At 45.7% G+C, this 12,921-nt stretch overlaps 1 protein-coding gene across 5 annotated transcripts in view; it reads right to left on the bottom strand.

Moving 5' to 3' along the window:
* Nucleotides 1-12,921, bottom strand: part of PAK5 (p21 (RAC1) activated kinase 5) — a 176,599-nt gene that overhangs the window by 56,793 nt on the left and 106,885 nt on the right. The window contains exon 2 of one of the 5 annotated variants that reach the window (XM_061461571.1): nucleotides 10,576-10,643. The exons of the other annotated variants lie outside the window; for them this stretch is intronic. The gene's annotated coding sequence lies outside the window, so the exon portion shown is untranslated. The remainder of the gene's footprint in view (nucleotides 1-10,575; nucleotides 10,644-12,921) is intronic. 5 annotated transcript variants of the gene reach the window in all.

Below are 12,921 nucleotides of genomic sequence, written 5' to 3'. Positions count from 1 at the left end.
AGGAAAGCTGGTGAAGGAAGAGAAACACAACACAAAGGCCCTGGGGAGCTCATGAAGGAAAGAAAGGCTGAGCATGGACCCACCTCGGGGCTGAGCTGAATAGGTCTCATCCTGTGATATTGAGACCCATGGGACCCACATGTGCTGGGGCTCATGGCTACTGCAGGCTGAAGAAACATCTTCTGAGGGCAATCACTCGATCCAGCTGGGAAGGGAAAGCATCCTGCTGGTAATGATTAAAACAGGTATGGAAAAGATGTTGAGACCAAAAGAAACATCAGCCATGTGTCACATGAAAACTGAAAGAACTACTTTTAATGGACATGGCCTATTTGTCAATAAATACTGTTTCGGAGGATCTGAACTTACTTATGGACTTGGGCTGAATTCAGTGCACTGATTCATCTCTCATCTTTGCCAGAAATGTAGGGATTGCTCATGAAACAGCTGCTAAGGAAGAAAACCAGACAACACTGCTCCTATGCCAAAAGGCTATGCAGCTACACAGCTCAGCTGGGGTGGCAGAAGCTGGTCCAGAGCTCTTCAAGTTCTTATTCAAAGCAGGGATTTAACAGAGGATCTTCAGAAGGAGTTTCCTTACCATCATCTATAAACTCTCTGGTAATGGGGACTCCCAGTTTCTCCTCAAAACACTGAGGCTGGGCCCTGGGTCAGCCACCCGCCAGCGGTACAGCTCAGGTTTTTCTTTCCTTCTCTGCCAAGAAAGCTTCCATCCTTCTCAGATTTGCTGCTCACAATCCCAAACTCAGGAACGGTGAAGCAAACTTCACAGCTGCCAAAGCCAACAGGAAGACTAAGTACCTCTGGCAGGATCAAACCCAACAGGTCTTATGCCATTCACCAATAGGAGGCTCAAGACCCATCCGCCAGCATGAGCCACTGCTGCGCTGGGTACCAGGAGCCCTCTGCACACCAAAGGATGAGGCCCCATTGATTACACCTTGGCATCCTGCCTTAGGGAGGTACACAGATGACTCAATCCCTCAACAGCAACAGTACATTCAATGAACAATGGTATTTCCACACACAGGTTAAAAAACAGGAACGCTTGTTAAAAACACCACCAGTGCAGACGGGGAAGAGATCTTGAGCTGACATGAGGCTTTGCACATCACTGAAGCTCAAGTAACTGCAAAATCTGGCCCAGAAAACCTCTTACTTGGTTATGTGCTTGCAAAACACAATTCTAAACCAGACAGCACCAACATCCCCACCTCTGCCAAGGAATTACATTGATTTAACTCTTCTGAGGGGCTTTGGCTGAACTTGATGTCAAAGAGCCAAACTCATCCCTGTTACTATAACGACTGTGGGTACCAGGTGAGAGCTGCATCTGCTGCACATACAATGCAGGGAGGGCTTGCTGACTACATGGGAAGGGCAGAGCAGAGAAAAACCTAGTGGGACAAGCCCCATTTGACCACATGGTTATTTGTCTATGTTATGCCCGGAGGCTGGGTTTGTTTTTAAACCTTTAAGCCCACCTCTCCTTGTGTGAGTATTTCCCTGGGAAACCACAAGCTTCAGGTCTGAAGCTGAGGGGGGTTTAAACCTTCATCCTACACACGCTTTATTCCTGCTCTTTGGTCCTACAAGGGTTAATAAGACCATTCCTGTGCTCAAAGCAAAACAAGTATCCAAGCTCACAGGGACCTAAGTCTGATTTTCTCCTCTGAGGCACGAAGTAGCCTAATTTGCCACTGGTTTTCTCAGGGAGGTAATCACCTTCTCAGAGCTGCTCTTTGCCGTAGGTTCTATTTAGAATCTTCTCAAAATGCCACTGCTGGAGCCACTTGAAAAAGCACCAATAAAATGAATATTAAAAATAACTCAGCGCATAATCCATGGCCTCCAGAAACTATTTCTTATTCGACTGGCAAACCAACCGGTCATACATTTTACATCGCTTCCTCATTACCTTATAAGCGATGGGCTACTTTAAGAACAACGTATGTATGCTGCAAGGCAGGCAAAGCATAGCTCTCTAGCAGGCACCCCAAGGCTAACATAAATCCAGTGTGATCACTTAGCCATGGGATACATTCATTTGCAAATCTGTTGTAAATCTCCAATTTCCCTCCTATGTGAGGCAGGGATCAGGCTGAGGCAGAGCAGGGGAGGATCTCTGTAGCATCTCTCCAGGTACAAAATGCTCTAATTAATCTTTGTATTTGTTTTCTTGGGATACGTGAGCCTGAGAATATGTGAAAAGCAGTACATTTCATGCAAGTATTAGTGAAGACACCGGGGAAACACTCAGAATAAGCTCAAGAACTGGTACCAGAAACAGAACTGAGAAAGCTCGAGCTGTACATAGCTATGGATAAACCTGCTTCAGAGCATCCTAGAAAACCAGTCAGCCGGTGCCCAGCTTTTTCTCTGGATAAGCTGTATTTTGCAGCACTGCAGGTGGGAGGATGCCTGATCCTGCTGGCTGGGAATGGAAGAAGTGCAAAAGCCTTCACCAGCATAACAGAAAGCTTTCCCAGACCAGGTCCAGGGGCTGCGGGTCTATGTGGCTTTATTTTCTGGATCTAGATCTACTTTCCTCTTTGAACAAACACCAAAGGCCTCCAAATGCCCAAGCCCTGTAGCTTTATTCACTGATTAATTCTTTCATTGAGGTAGATTAATTGCTGCACCTTCCACACAATAAAGATAGATCATTCACTTGAAGTAATTGAATCAAAGTAGCAAAGAGTTGAAGAATCTCATAAGAACTGTCTACAATATGCCACATAGGAAGGCACATAGACAGAAAATAGATGAACACCTAAGCATCATAACTGCTCAACCCTTCCCAAATCAATCTAGGACAACATTATATTTTATGCTTAATTAAATATATCTTAAGGCCCTTTCCAACCCTAACTGTTTTATAACTCATTTTTTTTATAACTGATTCTATATCTGGGTTGGAATTTATTAACAGCCAGCTCTGAGGCCCCTGGTTAAAATAAGACAGGCTGTAAGTTTAAATTAGGCAGCCCATACTACCTCATTTGTGATTTATACCACACTTGTGGAACAGGTCTCACACACTTGGTGTGAGATGAGATATAAGCAGACTTGTATCTCTTGGATGAGATATAAGCAGACTCTTCGATTCATAACCAGGAAGGCTGTTCTTAAAAGGAAGAGGAAAATCCCTAAGAAATAAAGTCCTATTTACAAGCTTTTATTATGGTGAAGCACTGCCCAATATTTAAGATGGGGAACATCTCCACCACATCAAACTTGACCATCAGGCTTTAATCATGTTCACCTCAAGAAACCAATGAGATCTACTTCAGTATCTCTGAGGTAGATCTCAGTATTAAGAGAGATCTTAATACTCAGTATTAAGATCTCTCTCAGTATTAAGAAGTTTTAACGGATGCTGCTATTGTAGGTTATACTGGAAAGGGATTATTGCAATTCTTTCTCAAGAGATTCAAAGAATGGAGACCCAGAGTGGTTTAATTAACATTAAATAATCAAGGTCAACTGCATATAATTAAATTTAACCACCTATCAGAGTTAATAGGCCACAAGTAATAAACCACAAGAGATGAATGAGAAAGCCAGTCCAAAGGTCCCAGAGTCAGTAATATGGTTATTAAAGTACTGACATCTGGCATATGTGCTGGTAGGAAAACAGGGTACCTGAAGACCCACGTCCATTCAAGCAAAAGGCTATCAGGTAAACAGCAGGAAAATGAAGGCTGCAGAAACTTAAGCTTCAAAGACAGAAAACCACCTAACTTTGGAGATTTGTAATTGGTTTCATGAAGGCTGAAGAGTAAAGGTTGAAAATAAGATTCATGCAGCAAGGAAGAAAATGCTTCGGAAGCCAAGGATACAAGATGATGTGGCAATAACTACAGGCAAAAAAGAGAGATGATACAGACTTTGTTGAAGAACCTTTCCTGCAGTCTTCCTCCGAAATGACATTTGGACGAGTCATGCAACATATCCCTGATGAATATTGCAATGAGAGCTTCGTCAAAATGTATGCAAGAAGCACACAGAAGGAACTTAGCTTTAAGATCCCAGAAGATACCAAAGAGGCTAAAAATAAGAGGAGATTAAGAAGAACAGAGGCACTTGAGAGTTTTGCTCGCTGCCTTTTTGCTGATGTTACATGCCATTTCTTTTAGGGTGTTTTAATTATTCCTGAGGAAAGCAGTGATTCAAATGGCCAGAAAATACTGTGTTTACAGCAGGCTCAGAGCCATGTCCCAGAAATTAGGAACAAGAAGTTACAGCCCTACTTACTAAAGGTTAATTGACATTCTTTTCTTGTGCTAACTTCACAATTACACACTGGTATCAGACAATCTTTGTCACGACAAACACTGATTTGAAACAGAAACAGAGCTTATTCCCATCAAAACCGCAAGACACGGCTTTAAATCTAAGATTAAAAGTTAAAGAAAAGAAAAAAGCTATTACAGATTAGTGGATAACCACGTTCAATTCCACCTTCCAGTCCCAAATGCAATCATTTTTAGAGTAGAAATGGATTAGCATCCTCAGCAGCCCACAGCACAACCAACACAAACAACTGTGCGTGCCTCAAACCTCTGTGCAGGAGGGCTGGATGCGGCCCCAGGACTGAATCAAAGCAGCTGCAGTGGGGGGTACCTCCCCATACCTGCAGACAGAGCCGTCAGCACAGCGTTCCCAATTCCCCTCTTGCTATCACAGATGTAATCCCACACCCATCTGGTCCCATCTCTCCCCATGGGCAGCACAACAGATTTCCACCCTCTCTGCGGGCGCTGACTGACAGATGCACAGCGGGGGGAAAACTGAGCCTCTTTGTATGATTATCTCTTGCTCCCCGAGAAGGATTTAGTTCATTGAGGTTGTTGCTGAGAGACTTCAGTATATGCAGGCTTTCTGCTTGTGAGGTACAACCCAGTGGGTGTGCACTTCATAGAATCATGGAATAGCTTCAGTGGGAAAGGACGTTAAGATCATCTAATTCTAACTCTTCTGCCATGGGCAGGGACACCTTCCACTAGAGCAGGTTGCTCCAAGCCCCGTCCAACCTGGCCTTGAACACTACAGGGATGGAGCATTTATTACTTCTTTGGGCAACCCATTCCAGTGCCTCACCACCCTTACAGTAAAGAACTTCTTCCTTATATCCAATCTAAACTTCCCCTGTTTTAAGTTTTAACCTGTTACCCCTCGTCCGGTCACTACAGTCACAGAATCATAGAATCATAGAATAGGTAGGGTTGGAAAGGACCTTAAGATCATCCAGTTCCAACCCCCCTGCCATGGACAGGGACACCTCACACTAAACTATATCACCCAATGCTGTCCAACCTGGTCTTGAACACTGTCAGGGATGAAGCATTCACAACCTCCCTGGGCAACCCATTCCAGTGCCTCACCACCTGAAGAGGAATGAATTTCCTCCTTATATCCAATCTAAACTTTCCCTGTTTCAGTTTTAACCCGTTACCCCTTGTCCTGTCACTGCAGTCCCTAATGAAGAGTCCCTCTCCAGCATCCCTATAGGCCCCCTTCAGATACTGGAAGGCTGCTATGAGGTCTCCACGCAGCTTCTCTTCTCCAGGCTGAACAGCCCCAACTTTCTCAGCCTGTCTTCATACGGGAGGTGCTCCAGTCCCCTGATCATCCTCGTGGCCTCCTCTGGACTTGTTCCAACAGCTCCATGTCCTTCTTACTTTGACGACACCAGAACTGCACACAGCGCTGCAAATGGGGTTTATTTTACTCAGGTCAGGTGAGACCACAGGGAATCATTCCTGTGTCCACAGGAAAAAGGTGCAAAACCCGAGCGAGCTCATGTGTTTGGGGGCACAGTAAGGTCTAGTTCAGCTGTCAGGGTAGCCCGAACTCACCTGGACTGCCCCCCAGCATGAGACCCCACTGGATTTTTCTCTTAGCACTGTATTTTCAAGGTTGAGATTAAAAATACTCAATCTCAGTCTGCTATTAGAATGGCTGAAAATATACAGCACTGCATAACACGTGCCTATGTATAGAGATATACATATATATAGACACACACATATATAAACACAGATATATATAGACACAGATATATATACACACATATATATACACACAGATATATATACACACACATATGTTCATATAAATGCACACACATGCATGTATACACACACGTGCATGACCAGATGCAGCTCTCATCAGTTTCCCTATGCCTGAACCTGTGGACTTGGCTTCATTTAACATCTTCCCAGGCATCAGAAGTGCAGGAAAATCAAGGTGAAAATCCAAACCCTGAGATCCCCATCACTTTGTCTTAAGACACAAAGCTTTGGAAAGCCTCAATGCTTCCAATACAAAATCTGAACTCAGGTTTTCCTCTGCTTGTCCCTAATGTTGCCATGTTTGGTAATACTGCAGAAAACCTGTTTACTGAAGCTTGCTATTTACAGCCCAACTGCCTCTTGCATGGCCAAGACCCATGGGAGCAGCAATGGGGCAGCCCTGTGAGCCCCAGTGCTGCTGAGGCACCTCTGCCTCAGGACATACAGTGGGGCTCAGCAAAAAGGCAATTCCCATGTCTGGGTGCCTGTGAGCCTCTCCCATGGACCTCATGCCTGATCAGTGAGCTGACACAGAAGCACTTTCCTTCAGTGTCACCACTTTATCTGGCTCCAACCCCTCCTGTGGCCCTACTACCATCAACACCTTCAGCTGATAAATGTGGTTGATCTGGGCCCACAGGGTCAAAAGTTCTTGATGGAGGGATGAAGATATAAACAGCATGAGCACATAATCCTCCTTAGGAAGCTGGGCTAAAAGGAGATTTGACTTTCTAACGTGCCATGATACAGTGCATTAAGATGGTTTCAAGCACAGGCACAGGGTGGTAAGGGGATCACTGGCTCTGTTTGGGCAGCAACGAACGAACCCTTTGTACTACGTATCTCACCACCCCCATAGTGAAGAAATCCTTCCTAATATCTAATTTAAATCTCCCTTCTGTCAGGTTAAAGCCATTCCCCCTTGTCCCGTCACTGCAGGCCCTTGTAAAATGTCCCTCTGCAGATTTCCTGTAGGACCCTTTAGGCACTGGAAGCTGCTCTAAGGTCTCCCTTTAGCCTTCTCCAAGATGAACAAGCCCAACTCCCTCAGCCTGCTGCACCCCTGCAGCATTGTACAGATAGTGATTTACTAGCACCAGAACACAGAATACTACAGACAAGCTCTGGGAAACCAGTGTCTGGGTGTGCACTGCTTACTGCAGTCCATGGACATTGGCAGCAAAGTCTTTCCATCGGGCTCAGTATCAGGGGCACTGCAAGGGCTCACTCCCTCTCCAACAGGTCTGGGACTTCTCAGCTTCAGCAGAGGGCTGTGAGAAGACTCTCTACCATCAGCACGGTGGGAAAGAAATGGGAGCAATGGAATTAAATGAAGATAAATGGAGAATCTTGATGGGGAGGAAGGCTGCTCCATTGCAACCAATGCTGCAACCTGGGAGATGCATCCCAGAGGCAATGGTGGGTGTTGCTCGAAGCCTTCAATGAATTCCCAGCCACTTTAAACAGGCAGTAAACCTCAAATTCCCCCTGGAAGGATGGGGAATGCTTGACTATGCTTGGAAATGCCAATATCCACTCCCCACCTCTACTCAATATAAGCCACAATAACCTTCCATGACAGCCCCAGGATGCAGCAGCATTGGCATCCCACCTCCATCACTTTCTTTATGTTATCTGTGAAACCAAGTTTGCACTCCCTGGTGCTATTTCGATGCCACATTATGACTCCTTCCCACCGGTTTGTCCATGTAATTACAGCCACTCCAAGATCATGCTAGTGCTTCAAGTACCATGTTTAAATAGAGAGATAACAAACTCGCATGGAAACCGTGCCGAGCGTTGTCTCAACAATCCTCTGCAACTACAATGTCCCAATCCCTGCTGTAATTACTGCAGTGCAGTCAAAACCAATTAATAAGAATGGTGTTAAAAGGTCTAATTTGTCTAAATGGAACAGTCTATTAGTGAACAAATTATATATTGCCACTAGGAAACAAGACAACACAACCCCGAGTAATAGAGAAAGCTGATATAAGAGCATTTACTGAAGACTTCAGTTGTTACGGGGTTCAGCCCCAAGTATCGGCTCCCACATGGAGAGCTGGAGCTTCGGTAAAAACAGCATCTTCGTAAGTTTTCAGTTTTGGGGAAAGCTGGACACAGGACAAGTCCCTCTTCCTTGTAGGTGGCTTGTAGGAAATGGGACTAATGCTTCCCACACCTCCCATTAAGGAAAGCACAAGATCATCCCAATGGAATTGATATGTTATTAGCCAACTTAGTGAAGCCGTAATTATAATAGCCCTTCTGGGCTGACAGCTACCAGTTTATAGGCCTGCAGGGAGATAAATACAGCATTTACACGTACATATAATCATTTTATTTCTCTATTAAATATTCATTTCCAAAGGGTTTCCCAGCAGGCACAGGATTTACAGAATCCCTGTGCAGCCCAGTGCCTGCTTGCTGCTGGCCTGGGTGCTCCTGCTTGCTGCAATGGCTGCTGATGCCTTTCCATGACCTCTCAGGAGCAGTGACAGATCACATAATCACAGAATGGTTTGGGTTGGTTGACCTTAAAGCTTACCCAGTTCCAACCCCTGCAATTGGTAGGGCCACCTTCCACTACAGCAGGTTGCTCCAAGCCCCTGTGTCCAACCTGGCCTAGAACACTGCCAGGGATGGGGCAGCCACAGCTTCTCTGGGCACCCTGTGCCAGCGCCTCAGCACCCTCACAGGGAAGAGCTTCTGCCTAAGAGCTCAACTCAATCTCCTCTCTGTCAGGTTAAAGCCATTCCCTGTGTCCTGTCCCTACCAGCCCTTGTCCAAAACCCCTCTTCCAGATTTCTTGTCAGCCCCTTTAGGTACTGGGAGTCTATTATAAGGTCTTCCTGGAGCCCCCTCTTCTCCAAGGATGAACCAGCCCAGCTCTCCCAGCCAGTCTTCACAGGAGAGGTGCTCCAAGGACTAATGCCTAAAGGACTATTGCCACTCACTTCAATGACTACGTTCATGCTTTTATGGGGAATCCAGGGTACGGCACCACATCCACACCAATAGGGAACATCTTTAATCCCCGGAATGCCAGTGGATGCCACCAGATACCCTCTGGCGAGATGTCATCACCCCCAAATTGCTCTGATCCTTTTGTCTCCTTCAGAGGAACAAATACGATCTTCCAGTACCTTACCCAATTAACGTGGCCTAAACAAACAAATTGGGAATTACACACAACTTCCAGAACAAACACCAATTTGGAGAACACTGCTAAGCCAAACAGAGGGGCATTAATATCATCGTAACAAGCTCTCCAAAGCACAGGAGTCCACAGAACCCTCGCCCCAGCCTTCTGCAGCAGCTGGTTTTGCAGGGATAAACATGGATTCGTGGGCAGTTCCATCTGCTGGGCCACCTGAAATGGCAACGCTGGAAAAAACCCAACCATGAACACTCCCCAGATCTATGTTTTACTCCAGGAATGACACATTCATCCTCCCAGCTGGCTCCTAAGTCATTCAGCCTCCCAGATCTATGTGCAATGGTACTTAAAAATACTTCTCACCATTAGCTGGAGGGGAAGAGAGGATGAAGATGGCAAGTGAGAAAGAGCATCTGCTCTCAGACTAGTGAAGAGCTCAAAGTTTACTGCAAAGGGCTGTAAAGAAACCTAAGCAGGTTATACAGCAGAAAATCCTGACAGCCTGAGAACAGCGTGTTATGCAGGAGTTCTCCTTCAGTGAAGCCAGGTACAGGGCACAAATGCTCAAGTCTCTGCTTAGGAAGTGGCTTTGGATGAATTCAAGCAACATTTGTTACTTGGTTTTACATCAGTGACTGACAAAGCCCCTGACTACACTGTACTTTCATGGGACCCCTGGAACTAAAGCACCCCATAACCTTTATGTACGATGTGCTTTGATGTATGAATGCACAACAAGCCCCTTTTCCCCCCTCTAACAGACAGAAAAATAACCACAAATGAGATTTTGAAGAAGTGTTGTTTCTGGGATGTAGTGAAATTAAAACAAACAAAAGCAACCTCAAAACCTCACATATGTTTTTGGGCTCCCTGGAAACCTCCCTTTTGCTTTCAATGGCTTTGAGGCAAGGAACAGTCTGTGCAAACTGACTAAAATCAGGTTTCCAGCACTGCTCGGGTGGATGCTGCTGAGCTCTGTCTTTGGGCTGCAAAGCACAAACACACACACATGTAACTCTCCATATGTTAAGATAAAGCAAATACCTATTTGCATTTACTGCCAAAATCTCTGAAGGTGCACTGAAAACATGCAATTCCTCATCAGATCCTGAACAGCTCAGGTCCTTGGGTCTTCTATAGCTGCTGCCCTTTCCCAGTGAAAGTATAAGCTCACCCATAACTGAATTGGACAATTGAAAAGTAAAGAGATTTAAAACAACAAATGGTTCCCCAGCCTTCCCTGCAGCAAGGCTGGAGACACTTAATTGATCTTTAGCTTAGCTGCCAAACCAGAAAACAAGGAAGCATTGGGAATACCTGCTTTATGAAGTGAGTAACTCATCTTTCCCCAGCAACAGCTCTGCACTGTTTTCTTCTTTTAACCACTGAAAAAGCAATGAAAAGAGAAAACTACTGGGACCACAATACGGAACAAAACACCTCTGTGACAATACTCAGGGGACCTGAGCACAACCTCCCCATGTGGGATATCCCACTTAAGCCATGCCCATGTCAAATGGAAATGCAATGCATGCAAACCAGGAGGCAATGTAACCCCCTGCCTCATACACTGCAGCTTGATGAGCTGGATCCTGGAACAGCTGTGGGGTTAACCTTGGCAAGATGATGTTGAAACGCTGGAAAGGATACAGGAGACAGCCGTAAAAATCACTAGATGGGAGAAAAACATCTTATAATGAGAAACAGGGAGCTTGATCTGTTCAGGTTGTCTAAAGCAGACCGAGAGGCAACTTGATTATCGCATAAAACTTCCTTCACAAAGGAAAACACAGTGCAAAAGAAGGGCTTTGTATCTCTGAAATAGGGAATAAAAGGAATCACTGGCTGGAAGCTGAAGGCAAGAAAGAGCCAAGAAGGAAAGTATTTTTATCCTATGAATCATTAATCTCTCCAACAGGCTATCAAACAGAGCAGTAAACATGTTAATTTCTTGAAGATGCCACGTGAAGCTTGGACATGTTCCTGCACAGGAAAAGAGTGGTCAGACACAGCGTGCCCTGTGCTGAGATGAGCAGGTGGAAACACAGCAGCTCCTGAAATGCTGGAGCAAGGACAAAGATGACTCAACAGTCCCTTCTGGATTGACCTTCTGAGTCTTCGTGACAAAGCCAGCTCAGCATCTCACGCTGACAGGGAGCAGCATGGTACGCACTGTAACATAGAATCACAGAATAGTTAGGGTTGGAAAGGACCTTAAGATCATCAAGTTCCAACCCCCCCGCCATGGGCAGGGACACCTCACACTAAACCATATCAACCCAAGGCCTCATCCAACCTAGTCTTGAACACTGTCAGGGATGGAGCATTCACAACCTCCCTGGGCAACCCATTCCAGTGCCTCACCACCCTAACAGGAAAGAATTTCCACCTTATATCCAATCTAAACTTCCCCTGTTTAAGTTTTAACCCGTTACACCTTGTCCTATCACTACAGTCCCTAATGAAGAGTCCCTCCCCAGCATGCTCAGCCATATGAAAATGGAATAAATCTTCCTTTTAAAAGTCAGTTTCTAAGAAATCTGGCAATATGGGCAGCATCACTGTGTTCTAATTTTGAGGCTTTCAACATAGTTGAAATTGTAATAGGTATGTAATAAGGAATTGTAATAAGTATCCTGGGCTGCATCAAGAGAAACGTGACCAGCAGGTTGAAGGAGGTGATCCTGCCCCTCTACTCTGCTCTCCTGAGACCTCACCTGGAGTATTGTGTGCAGTTCTGGTGTCCTCAACATAAAAAGGACATGGAACTGTTGGAACAAGTCCAGAGGAGGCCACGAGGATGATCAGGGGACTGGAGCACCTCCCGTATGAAGACAGGCTGAGGAAGTTGGGGCTGTTCAGCCTGGAGAAGAGAAGGCTGCATGGAGACCTCATAGCAGCCTTCCAGTATCTGAAGGGGGCCTATAGGGATGCTGGAGAGGGACTCTTCATTAGGGACTGTAGTGACAGGACAAGGGGTGATGGGTTCAAACTGAAACAGGGGAAGTTCAGGTCAGATATAAGTAAAAGGTTCTCTACTGTGAGGGTGCTGAGGCACTGGCATAGGGTGCCACACAGAGAAGCTGTGGCTGCCCCATCCCTGACAGTGCTCAAGGCCAGGCCGGACAGGGCTTGAAGCAACCTGGTCTAGTGGAAGGTGTCCCTGCCCATGGCAGGGGTTGGAACTGGATGACCTTAAGGTCTTTTCCGACCAAAACCATTCTGTGATTCTGTATCCTCTTAAATTGCCCTAACACAGGGCTAACCACCGCTGGAGAGGTCCAGGACACTGCTTTCAGTGTCACCAGACTCCCAGCAACCTTCCATGTACCTCTGGGCAGACACAAGACAGACCCAAGTTCACCCTCACCAACCTCTTTGCTGCTGCTGGGAACCAGCTTGCGCGTTGTTGGCTCAGTTGGGCTTGTCTCAAGGCAGTGTTATGGGCAGCTGATTGCAGCAATTTCCCTTGTTTGTGTTACTACTTGCAAAGTAATTACTGAGAGACATTAAAACACACCAGGTAAAACCCATCCATGCTGCCTTTCCTCTCCTCTATGTACCAGCCGATGTTTTCCCACACGGCATCAAAAAGAGCATCTCTTATGCTACTTATTAATGTTTAAACATGTTTATTTCAAGCAATAGCAGCACTCTTTGATG

The sequence above is a fragment of the Pezoporus flaviventris genome, unplaced genomic scaffold (assembly GCF_033815535.1).
Source record: "Pezoporus flaviventris isolate CSIRO_AGI_PZ_B2104156 unplaced genomic scaffold, CSIRO_AGI_Pfla_v1 ptg000031l, whole genome shotgun sequence".
NCBI lineage: Eukaryota > Metazoa > Chordata > Aves > Psittaciformes > Psittacidae > Pezoporus > Pezoporus flaviventris.
The sequence above is the reverse complement of the archived record's forward strand: the minus strand, read 5'-3'. Positions and strand labels throughout refer to the sequence as shown.